Genomic DNA, 17,048 nt, shown 5'->3' on the forward strand with positions numbered 1-17,048 from the left:
ACTGACAAAGAACATAATCATTACTGCATAGTTTCTATGGGCTAAAATAGTGAGTTATTTTGTGGTAACTGTGGGCCAAATTGATTTAAAAAAGTAAGATGTTTGGCTTTTGCAGTGTCATTGGAAATTGGATTTTTGAAAGGCTTGATTAGCCTCAAGGACTCTTTGCTGTGAAGTCTGGTTAGATTTTTCTTGACTCTGGCTCTTCCTAATTAGCACATCACTACTAAATATTCTGAATTTTACATATGGTTTTAACAGCCTCTGAAAAATTCAGATTATGCCAAATTTACATGAATTAGCGCTGCAGATTAGGTGGTGGAAATTTTGCTGTTCATGATATAGTATCAGCTATGTTCATTCTCAGAAGTATGACATTGGGAAATGGCCCTTCTTCCACAAATTATGATAGAATGACCCATGCAAGAAGTATATTTATCTCAGAAGGCCTGCCTTCCAAAAGTCGTACCTTGAAAAAATATGTCACCACCAGGTAGTTTGGCATATCTGGGTCTTTTGCAAGGAGAAGCTGCAGGAACCAGGAAGAATCCAATGTATATGTTCCTGTGCCTCTTCACATTGTTGCAACTAGTATCAAACCTCAGTTGTAAAAAGGACTAACAAAATAAAATGAACTTTTGTTTTCTCTGCTGCCACCTTTAAAGTGTAGCAGAGCAATCATTATTATTCATTCAGAAATATTTACAGAAGAAAAAGAACACATATCAAAACAGGAAAATGTATTTCATGCTCTGTTTTTCTGAGAGCATTTATTATCATGTGAAGATTACTTTGGTTTTTAAACTATTTTCTTTCTATAGGAATAGATTGGATTGTACATCTCTCTGTCTGATTGCTGTCATGCTGAATCATTCTCAGGATAATATTGTTCTGTATAAAATATCTCACAACAGAGGCTTCCTTTTACATTATAATATATGTGAAAATATTTTTGTGTTCTGTTCTTTATTTTCAACCTGAATCAGTTATGTATGCAACCCTTTTGTGCCTGTGGGGTAGGGAGCTGATCTCACTCAAACATCCCTTTTCCCACACCCATCCACAATTCCCAGTTAAAAAGCCAAACAAAATATTCTATTTAGAAACAAGTCTGCATTCCATATTTCTGTCCTCTTGTCCTTTATGTCTAAGTACAATTGCATGAGAATATGATCTTTGTTTAAGAATTCAACCGTTCCAACTGTTGTTGCATTATAATTATGAGACATCACAATTGACTATTTTGGAAATTATTATGGTGCAATGAAATGAGGATTATAATTTCATGTGAGGCTTAAAAGTAGGAGTAGATGAATTGATTAGAATCAAATGTTATTTTCATGCATATGGAGTTTAATAACAAATAAGAGAATGACATTTCTACCACTAATCATGCACATATGTAGGATGAACCTGGCCCTATTGAAGTCAATGGGAGTTTTGCCACTGATTTCGACATGCCCAGGATTTCATTCATGAAGTCTGACCAACAAAAAATAATTATGTGTATCATGCATGTGTACTGAATCTCAGAGCTCAGGTCAACTGAAAATAGCAATTTAGACATTAGGGTTCAGAGCCCTGTAAGCCTGTATCAGCTGACCAGGGCCATCCGCGGACATGCCAGGGTCCTTTTTTGTAGTGTAGACATAGCCTTAGATTGAGGCGGTGACTGTAGGTTAGAAATTATGCCTGCTATAAATAGGGGCAGCTGACCTTTAATAGGGAGAGACTCTGGCACAGGGAAGGACCTGGTGTTCCACACCAGTCCAGCAGAAGGCCTGAGAGGCAGACAGTTGTGGGAAGCAGGAGCTGGCTGGGAGGAAGACTAAGCTGGGGATGGCTAAGAAGCTGTGGAAGAACTGTGTGTAAGGACTGTGAATAGTGGCCAGGAAGGTCTACTAAAGGTGGAAGCTGGGAAAGCTTCAGGTAATTTGTATCTTGGAGTTCACTGGACCTTGGTTATATCTAGAGCTGACCAAAACTATTCAACTGAAAATATTTTTTGGTGAAAAAGGCAGATTCGGTTGACCTAAACATTTTACAAATTTGTGTCAATATTGGCAAATTGTTTTGATAAAAAAACCCAAAAATTCCAAAATGTTTCAATGTTTCTGAAATGAAACATTTCAACTTTTTGGTTCATAATGACTTTTTTCTTTGAAATTACTTCTATTTTTTCTGCTTTTAAAATTAAAACAGAAAAAAAGACTCCGAATGAAATATTAAAACTTTTTGGTTTAAGGTTGACCAAAAATGATTTTTAAAAAAATTTTGGAACTCCCAGTGACTGAAATTATTCACCCAGCTCTAGTTGTGCCAACTTTTATTTAAATAAAGCTAACCCCTATGAAAAGATCTTGAAGTAGAGGGTTTTTGGTGGCTTTATTCCACCTTCTTTATGGACTGGATTCTTAAAAATAATGAATGTTGGCCAGACCACTAATGTTATTCTCTACTCCCTTCAAAAACTTTCAGGAGACCTTTAACTTTTTGTCTAAAAAGCCATCAGAGATGGCAGAAAGAACCAAAAAGTAATATCTCCTCTGCCAGTATTAACCTGCAATTTTTAGACTGATCAGGGCAGTATCAGGAGAATGAGGTTTTTAGTTAAATAAATATGGCAAGAACTAAAACAAAGAAAAGAGGCATATATTCTAAATTGTTCTTTGTGTCCAAACATTTAATATAAAGCAGAAGGGGGGTACAATGCACAAAAATATATCAAGCTTTTTAATCAAAATAAAACTTACAAGATCTCATCATGCTTTCAGTCTCAGGTTTCTAAAGGGATTTCTGACAAGTACATTAGCTGGAGTGGTTAGGATGGCAAGTACAATCACTAACTGATTTTACGTGTTTCTTGGTACAGCAGCTTCTTTATTCACTTATTTTAATTATACAATCTTGTGGCTAGGCTTTAATGCTTAATAACACAGTGCCTAGGAAGTAACTAAATAATTGTACATGAGATTTTCTATATTTACCATGTGGTGCATTTTAGGATGTCTCATGTCCCAGAAAGAGGTAAGTGGCTGTAGAAGTCATTGTTTTCCTAGCTGAAGGCTTCTCAGCCCTTCTGTTACAGAAGCAGAGGCCCGGTAGGCAACACTAGGGATCCTAGGATGTGGATAGAATAGTCTACTAACATGCTGGCCTACCAGAAGACTGCAGATGTGGGAGTGTGTCAGGTGGCAGTCCCCCAGAAAATCCAAGATGGAGGTAGGGGATTGGTAGCACCCTTGACTATGTCTAGAAACGTATGTATTGGAGTAGGAATACTACAGCCTAAAAAAGAACTGGGAGATAGGCCTGAGGGTATAATAAATGTAGGTGAATTTCAGTGATTTCTGTTAAACTTACCTAGACTTGTATAGTTTCACTTTCACACTTGAGAAATAAATTAAAATGTGCAAAGCCAACCCACTGGTACATTTGTCAAAGCTCAAGAAACTGACATGTTTCGTACAGCCCTAATTAGATAAAATCAGTCAAACCTGTCCACTTAGGTATGCCTTCTCCATTCTTCTTACTGCTGTTCACAATCTACATGGATTTGGATTTTCATTTCCAGACACACTGGATGAGTCATCCTTCTGAGGATTAGAAAAAGCAACAAGGTGTTGATAACCAAGCCAAAAAATGAAAAGATGTCATTGTGGTTTCCGGCACCCTTCTGTGCCTTACACTCATGCTGCTTTGTTCGTCAGAGCAGCTGAAGATCCTACAGCCTATTTATTTTACACCTCTGACTCATTTGCAGTTTCTTATGCATGTAGCTACAGGCTATGCTGACTTCTCAAATGTGTCACTTTCTGATTGGGTGGTATCACAAAAGATGGAAAGCTGGCTTTTGAGAGTAATAAAGGGGCATGGTTGTTTTTATGTTATGTCAGAAACATTAGAAAAACAAGCATGAACCTCTTTTTTAATGCTGCAGAGAAAAGGGGTCACTGCATTTGATTCTCTTGTGCTTTTGGAACCTGGGCGTAAACACAAACTAGGCTTATGCTGGGATTTTAGTAGAAATGGGGAAATGTCCAAAGGTTCAGTAATTTGGTTGTAATGATATCCTAATTTAGCTGAAATTTCTTTGTCAACAATTCACTATTCCTTGCTCTGTCACTTACATATTTTAAAATTTATAAATGTGCCCAGTACAGCATCTTTTGGCACATCTGTAATATATCATTTAGAATGTTCATGGAAGAAGAATGGCTTCTTGGGTGAGATCTTGGGGAATTCACTTAACTTTTCTGTTCCCCAAAATGGGGATAAAACAACATCTCAAAGGGAATGTTGTGAGGTTAAATTAATTAACTATTGGGAGGCACTTTGAGATCATTGGATAGAAGGCATATTAAAATTGTAAAGTATCATTGTTTATTGAGTCAAATGATTTAATGCTTATCTGTATTTTAACTGTATGAAATCTTTATTAAAAACTTCTGGATTTTTCCATTTTTATATAAATTCAGAGTGTAAATCTCATTAGATCAGGGTTATTTATTTCCCTCTCCTCTCCCTCCACTTTCCAGATAGCCCGTATTTTCTAGTTTGAGTAGGGTAGGAACTAACACAAGACAAGCCTTTTCACAGGACTCTGGTATTTTCTTTTCCAGCTCTATCTGTACACAAAATACAGAGCAGTTTTTAATTTGATTTGTAGGACCCTGAACCATCCAAGAGGGGATTGATTTTACCCTCTCCAGTCCTACTTCCAAAGAAAGCAAATAATTGGCCTGTGAATTACTGACTCAATCTAGGAAAATGAGTGTCTACAAGTGTGTTGAATGTATCAAACAATGGGTGGTGATCACTAAGGATTGCTTACATATTAATTTTAAAGTGGGGGTCTCAGAGCATCTGTGAGGGCAATCACAAATTTCCTGGGGTTTATAGAGGTGGCATCTGGATACTAGGTAGGAGCTGAGGTGGAGCACTAGCCTACACAGATGACTTGATCTTGAGTGTTTTGATTGTATGAATATTGGGAGGAGGCCTAACATGCTCACTCTCTTCCAGTTTTTTGATCAATTATGTTTCAGAAAAAGGGATGGGAAAGATTCCATAGGCATCTTTATATCCATATTTTGTCCCCAGAATATTCAAATTAAATATTGTCCTCCCTTGACAACTCTTAGAGCTAATGGAATATGAGTTACCAAAAGTATCTCCCTATGCAGAGAAGGATAAACTGTTCCAGAGTTAGGTCAAGATACTAATTTATCCTCCTCTTCACTGATTATATAACAGCAGAGAATTTGCTTGATGTATTGTACCAAATGTTTAACAAAAGAAGCTGACTTAGCATGTGACACAAAGGTACAGAAACTGTTTCACTTCAGCTGTAGTTTGGGAACTTGTTTATACTAATGTTGGTTCAGCAAGTGGAAAAGAAGGAGAGAGAGAGGCCACTCAGCAAACTGCTTTATTTCCAAAATTTGAATTTTTTATTTTAGTTGTATAAAAAAGTGGATTGAACCACTGTATGAGATGTTCCAGTTGTACCATTGTTCCAGTACCTCTGTATGTAACAATTCAGGTGGCTTAATCAGAACCCATTTTGCATAGGCACTCCAGCTAGAACCAGTTTGCCCAGGCAATAGAGACCATTTTTATGGGCATCAGTCCCTCGGCCAATTCATGTTTACTCTCCTGTCTGTTTCCTTTCTATTTAAAGCACTAAAACAGTAGTCCCACTTTAGCTCCCTCCTGGTTACTAGGAAAGCCAGGGGATACCAGCGCCATCCACCCATAATGGGAAAGTGGAAGAGAAATAATAACTCCCCAGCAACTGGTACTCATCTTTGAGACTGCAGCACTACATTTATGCCAGCATGTGATACTAAGTAAGGTTTTAGATTTGTAGTCCTCTGATCTCACTCACATGGATCCAAAATGTGTCTGCCAGCAGAAAGCAGGCACTGATATGTTCTCCTGTGTATTAGGGGGTTGTTTTCTAAAGAGGAGTTTTACCATACGGTATTAAAAGGGTTAACTTTTCTATTTCTGTAGTGTAGTTGGTAGAAGACTGGAGGGAGCCAACTCCATACTGCATCCTATAACTGTTTTTTTCCTGCTCCCCCCTCTATCTCTCTGGAATCAGTGTTGAACTTCCTTAGGGAAGGGATTAGATATTATTAGGATATCTTTCTGGTTTAGCCCATTCCGGCCTTTCCGGCCTGTTTTTCTTCTGTGGTGATTTCTCTGTCACAGGTGAAATATTCTTGTGAGTGAAACAAACATTTTCAAATTACTGAAAACTGTATTTTACATATTTTATCACTATGAATATTCAGGGTCAAATTCAGGCCAGTTACAAGTAGGTGTAATCCCATACTTTGACTCACCATATAAACTGTGCATAGTGTTTTAGCTGCTTGACTGATGTTGCAGTTAAAGTTAGCTGTGGTACATGTACCAACCTTTAGTGCAATTCCCAAAAGCAGCTTTCCATTACAATCCCTTTTTTAAAAATTGCAAATTGCTTTCAGAAATCAGACCTTTCCTCACAGTATGTAATGTATATGTACAATAATAATATTTGTGTGTCTATTATCGCCAATCTCATATGTGTTCTTTGTCAGATTGAGTTTTATGTATATCTGAGTCTTCAGTGAACCCATACGAGTTATTACAAAAATTGCTTATACTGTAAGAAGCTGGAACATTTGCTTTTGAATTTTGTATTTATAAACCCTAACTTCTGCTTAAAAGTTTTGTGGAGAAATTATGGAATTCCACTTTATTTTATTCATTTGAGCCCGTAGATAATTACCAGTTCAAGATCTTAATGCAGTGTGTTTTCATAGATTAGCATTTCTTTTATTGAGGAATTGAAATTTTATGAAAATGTAGGAACATGCCAATGTGGTATTGAGTCTAATGCCTTCAAAAGAATGAGTTTGACTCATGCTTTTAATGAGGCAGAGAGCAAGAGAAAGCTGTGTAATACCAGGAAAAAAATTCTTACTGGTTTACTCACAAGGGAAGCCTTAATGATTATTTCTGAGTACTATAAAGGAAAAATGTCTGCTTTCTAAAGGTTAATTTTTGTATCAAAGGTTCAGTTAAAAATTCTAGATCAATAGCTCTCTTAAACAAAAGCACTTTAAGAAAAGAAGTTGGAGCAAGGCACACATAGTACTTGCCTATCAGCAAATATTACAATCAGTGAGGTACAATATTGTATAAACCTGACATCCTCTTCAGATGACACTGATGAGGACAAGAAGGAGTTCAGGATTGCAGGTGTGTACTCTTGTTGTTAGAACAGGATAGAGTTTTAAAGTTCCTACTTCTGAGAAATGAAGCAAGCAATAAACCAGATCAGTACTTCTGGTGTGATTCATTTGAATATGCTAATTAAAACAAATATCTTAAAGGACTTGTGTGCACTGTTATGGAAATAGGGCATAGAAGTGCTGTGGTACTCATATTCCAGTGTGCTGTGTGCAGTTTTTTTTATTTGGCCCTCAAAGGGAAGAGACCATCCCTTGTGTAACTCAACTGAGGTCAGGTTGGACTAGAGTATAAGAACTAGTTTGTCAACAATAAAATCGTTTCTGTCTGTTATATGAATGTTTTTCTCCAATTTTCAGGCATCAAAATAAGTCTTTAGTACTGCAGCAAACACAATGGACAGCATTCTGCTTCAGCTTGTACCTGTGCAACTCCAATTAATGATGTTTACAAAAGTATTTCTAAGAGCTGAATGGCATGGTCATAAAGGGAAAAAAAGTAATAAGTGTACTTGTAGCAGTAGTCAAAGTTGGGTGATGATGTGGAAAACTGTAAAGAAAAGAGAATTCACTGACTCTGTATTGAAAATGGCATGAATAGGAGGAGGCTAGGTGGACTGTGGTTTAATGTTCATGCCTTTTATCTGAAGTCCTGAGTAGAGCTGGGTGAACAAGCACGGTTTAAAAATACCAATATAGATGTGTCAGCAAGGGGTTCAGCATGGGCTAGCAATGCAAGTATGTAGCCTGGGTCTGCAGCAGGCTTGTATAGCCTGTGATGAAGTGTGTGCCACCATCTACACTGCTATTTTTAGCCAAGCTGGCATGAGTAAAGCTAGCTCAGGTTTGTTCATTCTTGTTTCAATCACACCTCAGGTCACGGTGAAGACATATCTTTAAAATGAAGAAAAGCAATTAAGAGGCATGTACAGGTACTGTAAGGTTTAAGATTCACATCTTAATGAAACAAAACAAAAAGTCCTTACTGGACTCCACTGCTTTCTGAAGATATCAACCTCGCCCTGTCACCAATTACATGGACATGAAAAATTATATTTTTGTTCCAGATAATCTATACCAAGTTCAAAAAAGTCCTTACTTGCACTATTAATCCCTCTCTCAAACTCTGCCTTCTTTGACTAGGTAAAGACAATTCCACCACAAACTCCCTTGAGAAAATAAATTGTCCCTTCACTCTTTCGAGAGAATTATCACCACATAATAGATTAAATAGAATTTTCAAGCCATCACTGAAAGAAAACGAGAAATTTCTAACTTACTGTTAATAGAACATGTCCCACTTTCCACAAGAATCTAATATGGGGTTATATTGTCCCTGCACAGGTTTCTTCTGTGTCATGGACTGGAAACTCGGAATTCCCACCTGATCATTCATAGGGGAGGGGTCTGAGGGAAGGGAGGTGAGAAGGTTGTTGTTTCTCCTCTACCCCACTCCACCTAACCCATAAACACTGGAATTGGCAAAGGTTCTATCCATTAAACCAAGAACATTTCTAAAATGGCACTTGTCCCTCCAGACTCGATGGCAGCATATTTCCAGCAGAACCTATGCCACCCTGGGGCTGTTCTGCTGGCTGCTACCCTTCCCCACAAGGGTGCAGAAGTACAGAGTGGCAGAATGGGTACGGCAATAACTGAGTCATAATCTTACGTGTACATGCAATGTGGGGCTAAGTAGGGATGACCCTATGTGGAGTGGCCATCTCACAACTTGTGGAGGTTCCACGGAGAGCTTTCCACAGGGTCAGGAAGAAAAGGAGAAAAGCAGTGTTTCATTCAATCCCTCTGTTCTCCCTGCTTCAGAGCCATCAGAGCTGAGTTTTCTGTGCTCTTAGAACAAGAGGGAACCATCTTGTCCTAGAAGACTGTAACCTTACGTAAGCGATCCCTGCAAATCATCATCACTAAATTCACACAAAGCACATGCACACATTCTCTTTCAGTTACATTCCCTTCTCATTCAGATGTACTCTGTGTCTGTGCTTTTTCTTCTGTCTTCCCTCTTCCTCATCCTCTTTTCTTTCTTCTCTTCCTTATTAGCTTATCTGTTTTTCTTAAAGCAATGGAATTTTAAATATAGTTGTTGACTTAAAATACTGTTTCCTGTTCCTTCTTATTACTACAGTTCATATACTTTTAGCACTTGAATATTTATTTAATGAAAACAATAACAAGCTACACCTGAAACACTAGAACATAATCTATGTGGATTCTGCATTTCTCCTGAATCCACTAGACTCTGACTTGAGCCAGCTTCAGAGGTTAAGATGAGGAACAAAGCTGACCAGCACACCAGTTAAGTTCCATCATTATGTTAGGAGGACAAAGAAAGAAGAAAAAATCTGCAAGGCCATTATAAAATAATAATTTGAGAGGCTTACATTCTATAGGTTACCCACTGACATTTTTCCTAAGCAAGCCCATTAAGCCTGAATTATGACTGCTTTGGGTGTTAACGAAGTAAGGTGTCTAGAGTTTATGAAACATTTTTACTTTCCAATAACAAGATCTGTGATTTTCTGGATCTCTTGCTCCTTAGGCTTCTGATTGCTACAGTATAAGTCTCTTAATCAATAGATGTTACATACTCCTGTCTTCTGTATTAAGCTTAATAGTTAGTTCCATAAATGTAACAAATGCTGACAGTTTTAGTTATTTATTTTAATTTTAGATAGATGATAGTATCATTGTCTTGTTAATATTAATAACACTACCACTATACGTTTGAATTTATTTGAGTTTAAATGAACAGTGCTCTTAATGCTTTAGATGTAAGTATCAGCCTTTCACGGCATTCAATAAATTAGCCTAGTTAGTGGTAAGGATTGGAACAAAGCCTATTATTCCTGTATTATTAGCAATTGATAAGATATTAGATGATTGCCTTCATTATCCACATGTCTGTAGTGAAATAAGATTCATTCATATTAATTGTTCTTTCTTCTATTTATAAACATAAGAAGTTAATAGCTTGGTTGAACCTCTGCTTTATTAGTAATGGTAAAATATTGAAAAAGAAACTGGCTGTGAGATTTGCACCAATTTTGTGGACATAACAGCCTCCCTCCACTGGCAACTACATGAATTAGAGACATCAATTATTAGGAGGAAAATTGCTTATAATGGTTCTTAATTTATTAAACACTATATGTTATAACAATGTTATGCACAAAGTTGAATAAAATAGCAGGAAATATAATTCTTATATATTTTACCCTTCCCTCAGGAAGTCTTTTGTTCTATTTCTGTATCGTGTAGACTTATCATTTTTGGATGGATTTTGCCTGGTGCCACTTTACAGTTTGTGTAATAACAATTGACCTTAATAATAAAAGTAGAGATAGTCAGGAATTGAATTATCCACACAGATGTGGGTACTGCCTAGAATCTCAGGTGTCTGAGAGTTCTAGAAAACATCCATTCTCCCTATGAGAATACAGAGGCAGGGAAAATTACCTTTGCATCTTTTTTTGAAAACTTTGCCCCTGGAGATTGTATTTCTGGGACTTAGCATAACAATAGCCAGCTAGTGTTCACCCATGTTGTGACATCATTTCCAGAAGTATTGTTTTGGAGGTTGATAAAGTTCTTGAAAGTAGGTGAAATATTCCTGAGTCATCAAATTATCTGGATTTAGGCCAAGTACAGATCTCTTAACACTTCAGTATTTGGAAATAACTGAGATGATTTCATCTTTTATTTGACCTGTGACAGCACTACAAATGTGGCCTCTCCAACCCCTTCTAAAGTCAGCAGGTAACATACTTGCTCTCTTATTCAACCACAGTAGGTTGCCTAGGGTATGAGTGCAAAATTTTAAGTTTAAAAAGCAAGAGTGTATTAGGCATGATGACCAACTGGTCACAGAGAAATTCAGTGGGCCAGAGCACAGCACATAACCAAATAAAAGCAAAACAAAATGGAAACATTGAATGAAACTATCCTCTATTTATCTCTATCTCTTTTGATCAGGAGATATTATATTTCATTTATTGTTGTCTTTGGGGTTTACCTATTTAGCTCATAGGTTAAACCAACCTGGTAAAGGGTATTTAGTGTTGTATTTCCACCATTTCATGGAAAATTTGCATAGATCTCCACTAATAAATATTTATAAAAATGCAGTAGTTGGCAATGTTTCTTTATAGCCTACCAGTCAGCCCACTTTGTTTTTCACAATACATTAACTGACAACTTGGTTGATCAAATGCTACATCCTGAGAGATAATTTATTTCTGTAGAGGGTAACATCTTCGTGGTTCCTTTCTCTTTTACTTGGTACATGGGCAACTCTGCTATTGTGGAAATAAACACACTAGATGTGTTTATAAAGTGACTCCAAGTGCTTTGTTTTATTTATTACTATTGTTGATTTTCAGTCTCAATTTCTGGCTACAGTAGGTATGTGTCATTGTTACAGCTTCTCTGCCATGCTAATGGATAGTGTCTTTTTATAGTGCCCTAAAGATATTAGTATTGTGGCTTCATATATTCAAAACTATAAGAGAAACACAAGGAAATCAAAATGTTAACAAGACAATAAGCCCTATCCCTAAATTAATAAAGTCCCTGTCCCTGTCCCTAAATTAATAAAGCAGTGGTAATAGGCATCCTTTGGTCTTGAGAGATCATGGGTATGTGCCCATGAGAGGTAAAAAATTTGTTCAGTTGCTTTTATGGCAGCTGTGGCTGTGGCTGAAGAGACCCACTTGAGAGAAACCATCTCTGCTGCATTTGTCACATTTAAAGATGATGTTTCATCTCTTTGGGCTCTGCCTTCTGAGCTCTTTTCTCCTCTTCTAAAATGGACTGCTTCCTCTTGTAGCTTTGGAGACCTTTATTAAGCTCTTCTTTCCAAAGGCTGTGTTTCTGAGTTTGATCTTCCCAATTATCCATATCCATTTCTTTGAGGTCTTGCTTGCACATATCCTTGAAAGGAAATTTTGAGCATCCTTTAGGTCTTTTTCCAAATGCCAATTTGCTGTAGAGGATGTCCTTTGGGATGTGCCCATCATTCATTCAGCACCCATGCCCAAGCCAGGGGAGGCATCTCTGTTTAAGAAGTGTTTGCATGCTGGGTATGCTGGCCCACTTGAGCACCTCAGTGTTGGGGACTCTGTCCCTTCAGGAGAATCCAAGAATTCTACAAAGACAACACATATGAAAGCTCTTGAGCCTTTTTTCCTGATGAGACTATAAGGTCCATGTCTCCCTCCTCTACAAAAGTGTTCTGATAACAAATGCACAATACACACAGATTTTTGTGTGTTCTATCAGTTTATTGTTTTCCCATACTCGGTTACTTAGTCTAGATATTATTGTAGCAGCTTTTCCAATGTGGATGTTGAGTTCCGTTTCAAGTGAAGGGTTGTCTGCAATAATGGAACCCAGGTATGTGAACTCATTCACCATTTCAAGTTCATAATTATTGACGTTAATGGAGGGTGCTTCTTCAACTCATTGACACATTATTTTTTTAAGTTTATCATAAGCCCAAAGTCTTGGCAGACTTTGGAAAAACTGTTCATAAGATTTTGGAGATGGGCTTCTGTGTGGGTTGTCATTGCTGTGTTGTCAGCAAAGAGGAGGTGTCAGATAAGGACCTCCCGAATCTTGGTTTTAGATTTAAGTCTTTCAAGATTGAATAGCTTTTCATCATATCCCTCAGTTAAGATTCCCTCAGTTAAGGAGCCAAAAGCTTGTTTCAATAGCGAGAAGAAGATATCCAAATAGAGTTGGGGCAAGTTCACAGCCTTGCTTGACCCCACTACAAACCTGGAAAGCCTCAGAGACTGAGCCATCATATTGGACTGTGCTGTACATGTTTTCATGAAAGGACTGAATCATGCTTAAAGTTCTCATTTCTCTAAATTTCTTGGTAACTTCATCTTTAAAAGGTGCTGCATGGAATACTACAATACCATCTGTGGCTATTCATGAAGGCTTTGGGACCTAGCTTGCAGTAGTCTAACTAGATTCCAATTTATACCAATTAGATAAACCTTCCAGGCTCCTTGTGTGTTTCCAATTCAACCTCTAGTTGGAAAAATCAGGGATTAAAAGCAGAGCTAGCAGAAATGTGGGGGTTTCGCTACACAAGATACTTTGGCATTTTCCAATTTTATTTTTTTCTGAATTGGAATGGAAGTATATTTAAATGAAATTTTTCGTAATCTGAAGATCCCTTCTTCCCCCTCCCTCTCATCCACCTCTGCCAATTTTGTTCTGGAAACACTGAAACACGGTATTCCCAAAAGAAAATATGTGAAAGTGAGACTTTTGTCAGTTTAACCACTACAGGGTGATGATCCAGCCCCCAGAGTCCTGGCAGACTCCCTGCCGCAGAGCCTCACAGCCCTGAACATCCCATCTCCAGCTGGGACTCCCAGTGCTGCTGCCATAGAACGGGAACACTGTCAACACCCAAGACCCTAGCGTTAGCTGGGAGTCTTACTGCGATGGAGCCTTGCATCCCCAGAATCCTGGCTTCGGCTCTGAGAATCCTGGCTCCAGCCAGGACTCTGCACAGACTGACAAGCTCCCTTGTGGATCCTGGATTGCTGTCAGGTTTCAAATGGAAATTTTCCTGTGTTTCAATGAAAGTTTTGTCAGATATGTAATAGATTTGACAGAATATTTCACTTTAGAAAAATTCCAATCAGCTCTAATTAAAAGTAGTATTACTGTACTGTAATCCTTTGAATGAGACTAGAAACAAACCCAACTGGGGCACACTGCTAATATGTTTGAGTCTCAAGACATCCAAGGCTTCCTAGATAAGCTAATAGTGGTGACAGTTTCTGACATAGTGGTGAACCACACAAGACTCGTTATCTTGGGAGACTTCAATAGCAATGCAGACAGCTACTTTAATATGACAATCCCTCTCAAGGTCCCTTCCAGTCCTATGATTTTATGATTGTATGATTCTACGAAATCATGTTCATCTAGGTGTCTGATAATTCTGTTCCAGTCAAAAGCATAGTGCTGATGCAGTGAGTTGGACAAGAGCGTATGTCTGTTCCCTTTTGCAGCTAAAACTGAACACTATGACTCTACTGAATAGTTATATGTGGCAGGAAATGGAGTCTGGAAAAATGAATCAATATACTTGCTAGATATTATTATTAAACAGCAGCACCCAGATGACCTGATCAGCATAAGGGCCTTGTTGTGCTATGAGCTGTACAAATATAGGGGAAGATATAGTCTTTGCCCCAAGAGGATATATAAAATATTGTTATATACAGAATATGACAGGTAACATAGTTCCCTAAGCACCTTACCAGGAAGATAAATCAGAAAGATAAAGATATGCAGACTTTGCAAATAGGACTGTGTGGTTAGGTGTAACCAACTCCAGTACAGTGTGAGTCTTTCTTCATGTCTGGTGGCTGGGCCAAATGTGACATGTCAATTTGTGACTGCTTAGCATTACAGAACTTAGTGCTTTAGCTGAAACAAGTAGAAACTCATTCTTTAAGAGCTGAAGGTGTAGGGTTCAATCCCATCATCAGCTTTAATGAATACAGAAGTTGCCCCAAATGAAGTTATCTCGTGAAGAATGAAAAACAAAAAATAAATGTTATATCTTCTTTATACAAACAATACAACCTAGTATCCACTGGGATATATAATTTCTCTAAAATTACCAATGATATGTCATTTTGTTTGTCCTAGTGCCTCCAGTGACAGTCGTATAGGAAACTCCCCTGACCCTTTGAGGCACTTGCAGGCTAACTTGAAGTCTCTGCTACTTGATACACTTTTTCTTAGTTCATGGGGCCCACCTACCTCTATTCCAACTGCAGCCAGCCAACAAACCATCTCCCCTCTGGAGCTGTTGTCTTGAAGATTTAACTGCCTCAGCCCCTTAGGGACTCTTTGATTTTTCATCTTTTTATGGTTCTCTAAGTCCAGCAGTCTTGTTTTCTTTTGCTCATATCATTTTATTTTGTTCCATTTTCTCTATAGTTCCTTACAGTGGGGCCAGCCGTTTCCAGGATGCAACCTGGGTGCCTGGCAGAAAGTGCCATAGGAGCCCCAGTCTCAGTGCTGTTTCCCTTCAGGTTTACAGTGGAAAAAATATCCTGTGAAGGCAGCTAAAGCTTTATGCTCCTTTTTTGCTGCTTTGAGTTTCCAGGAGGAAGTGCTTCTGAGAGACCCTACCTCATAGAATCCAGTTGTCTAAGTATCCCAGCCTGGGCATGGACTCTGAGCTTGGCACTTCATAGGTGAGAGCATCAGCATTGCCGTGACTCAGCACCTCAAAGCTAAGGGCATCAGCTCCTTGGAACCCTATCCACTATCTGTGCTGATGGACTCAGTTTTATTTGACGTGCTTATGCACTGAACTTCGAGTGCCAAATCTCTCCTCAAACCACAGATACACACAGAGCTGGATTCATCCAAACCAGGATCATAACATAACATGTAGCGCTCTCCATAGCACTTTCTGCTGCAGCCCAAAATATCATGAAAGGAGTCTAAATGTCCAGTCTTTAGCTGATGTGACAAACCCAACAGTGCTTTCTGCTGGGAGCCTAGGAAATGACTAGCTGACAATTAATAATTTGTTTGCTATGGATACGGTAGTTTTACCAACTCTAGTCACAAGTATACACAGGAAGTACTATATAGCTCCAAGGATGGGAGTACAAGCAAACTCCATTCAAGGGAAGATATTTTATATTTTTTGCCTTTACCTACCCAGAAAAGACTTTCAAGGTTTAAGGTCATTGACAGAAGTACTGTGCTTCCAGAAATGATATTCTTATTAGTGATTAATAAATAGTGCCTTTCAGGTTTACATTTTCTTCTAGAAATGAGGCTGTGGTACTCATTGTATGCTGTTTTTCTTACTTTTGGCCTTTTAATCACCTCCTGATAAACAGAAAGAGTAAACAGGTATTAAGACATCTAAAGACAATTTGAAGATGCAGCTATCTTTGAAAGCTTGCAATGCTAGATATACACTAGACTCTTGTAAATCAGCAGTCATCTCACAGAGTCTGAGAGTGAAAATAAGTAAAGGAAAAATGTCTTAGTGCTCTCTGCAGGAGCCATTTTCTGCAGATTAGGGGTCAAATGCATTTACAAAACAGTAGGGGAAGAGGCTTGCACTGTCACAGAGCACTCCGAGAGAGTGCTCAACCTTAGACATTATCATCCTGCCCACGTGGAAATCTAAAATGAAAAAAAGAAATCCTTTCAAGTCATTTTGTTTTTGAGACTAATTAAAGTACATCATAAAATGAGGGAAGCAAAACAATGTTCCCCAGTCTCTGACAGTCTGGCATATCAACATATGGCCAGCAAAGGAAAGTGATAAGTTGCAGGACAGAGCCCAAGTTAATGAAAGCTGAGGATAATGCAGAGGTAACATTTTGGTCTGGTAATATGGGGATGAGAGACTAAGGTAAACAAACTGGTAGTTCTCTAATTTAAAATACGCTGAGACAAAACTGTTTTCTATGGGATGAAAGGCCACAAGGCTGATTTTTACTCCAATGTTTAAAACTGTATTTTTAATTACTGCTTCACTTGAACACCTGCTGAAATTTGATGAATGGGTGGGCTAGCCTCCAGCTCATGGTGTGATGCCAAAAGTTCCAATTTGACAAGAGGCTGCTGTGCAGTAAACTGATTTGTTTACCCCAGAGAGCTGTTGTAATAGTGTTTGGCAGAAGGATGATTGTGCTGCTTTGCTGGTTAATGCATGAAGCTTCTCTTGGCCTTTACTTAGGAAGAAGTTGCCCGCCAATAAACAGTATGGACTACAAT

At 38.2% G+C, this 17,048-nt stretch overlaps 1 protein-coding gene across 1 annotated transcript in view; it reads left to right on the forward strand.

Moving 5' to 3' along the window:
* The window catches only part of IL1RAPL1 (interleukin 1 receptor accessory protein like 1), a 932,016-nt gene that overhangs the window by 529,416 nt on the left and 385,552 nt on the right, over positions 1-17,048 (forward strand). The gene's annotated exons all lie outside the window — the stretch shown is intronic.

This window comes from Emydura macquarii, unplaced genomic scaffold, assembly GCF_026122565.2.
Source record: "Emydura macquarii macquarii isolate MOO-44397 ecotype Brisbane River unplaced genomic scaffold, CSIRO-AGI_Emac_v2 contig_1043, whole genome shotgun sequence".
Lineage (NCBI taxonomy): Eukaryota > Metazoa > Chordata > Testudines > Chelidae > Emydura > Emydura macquarii.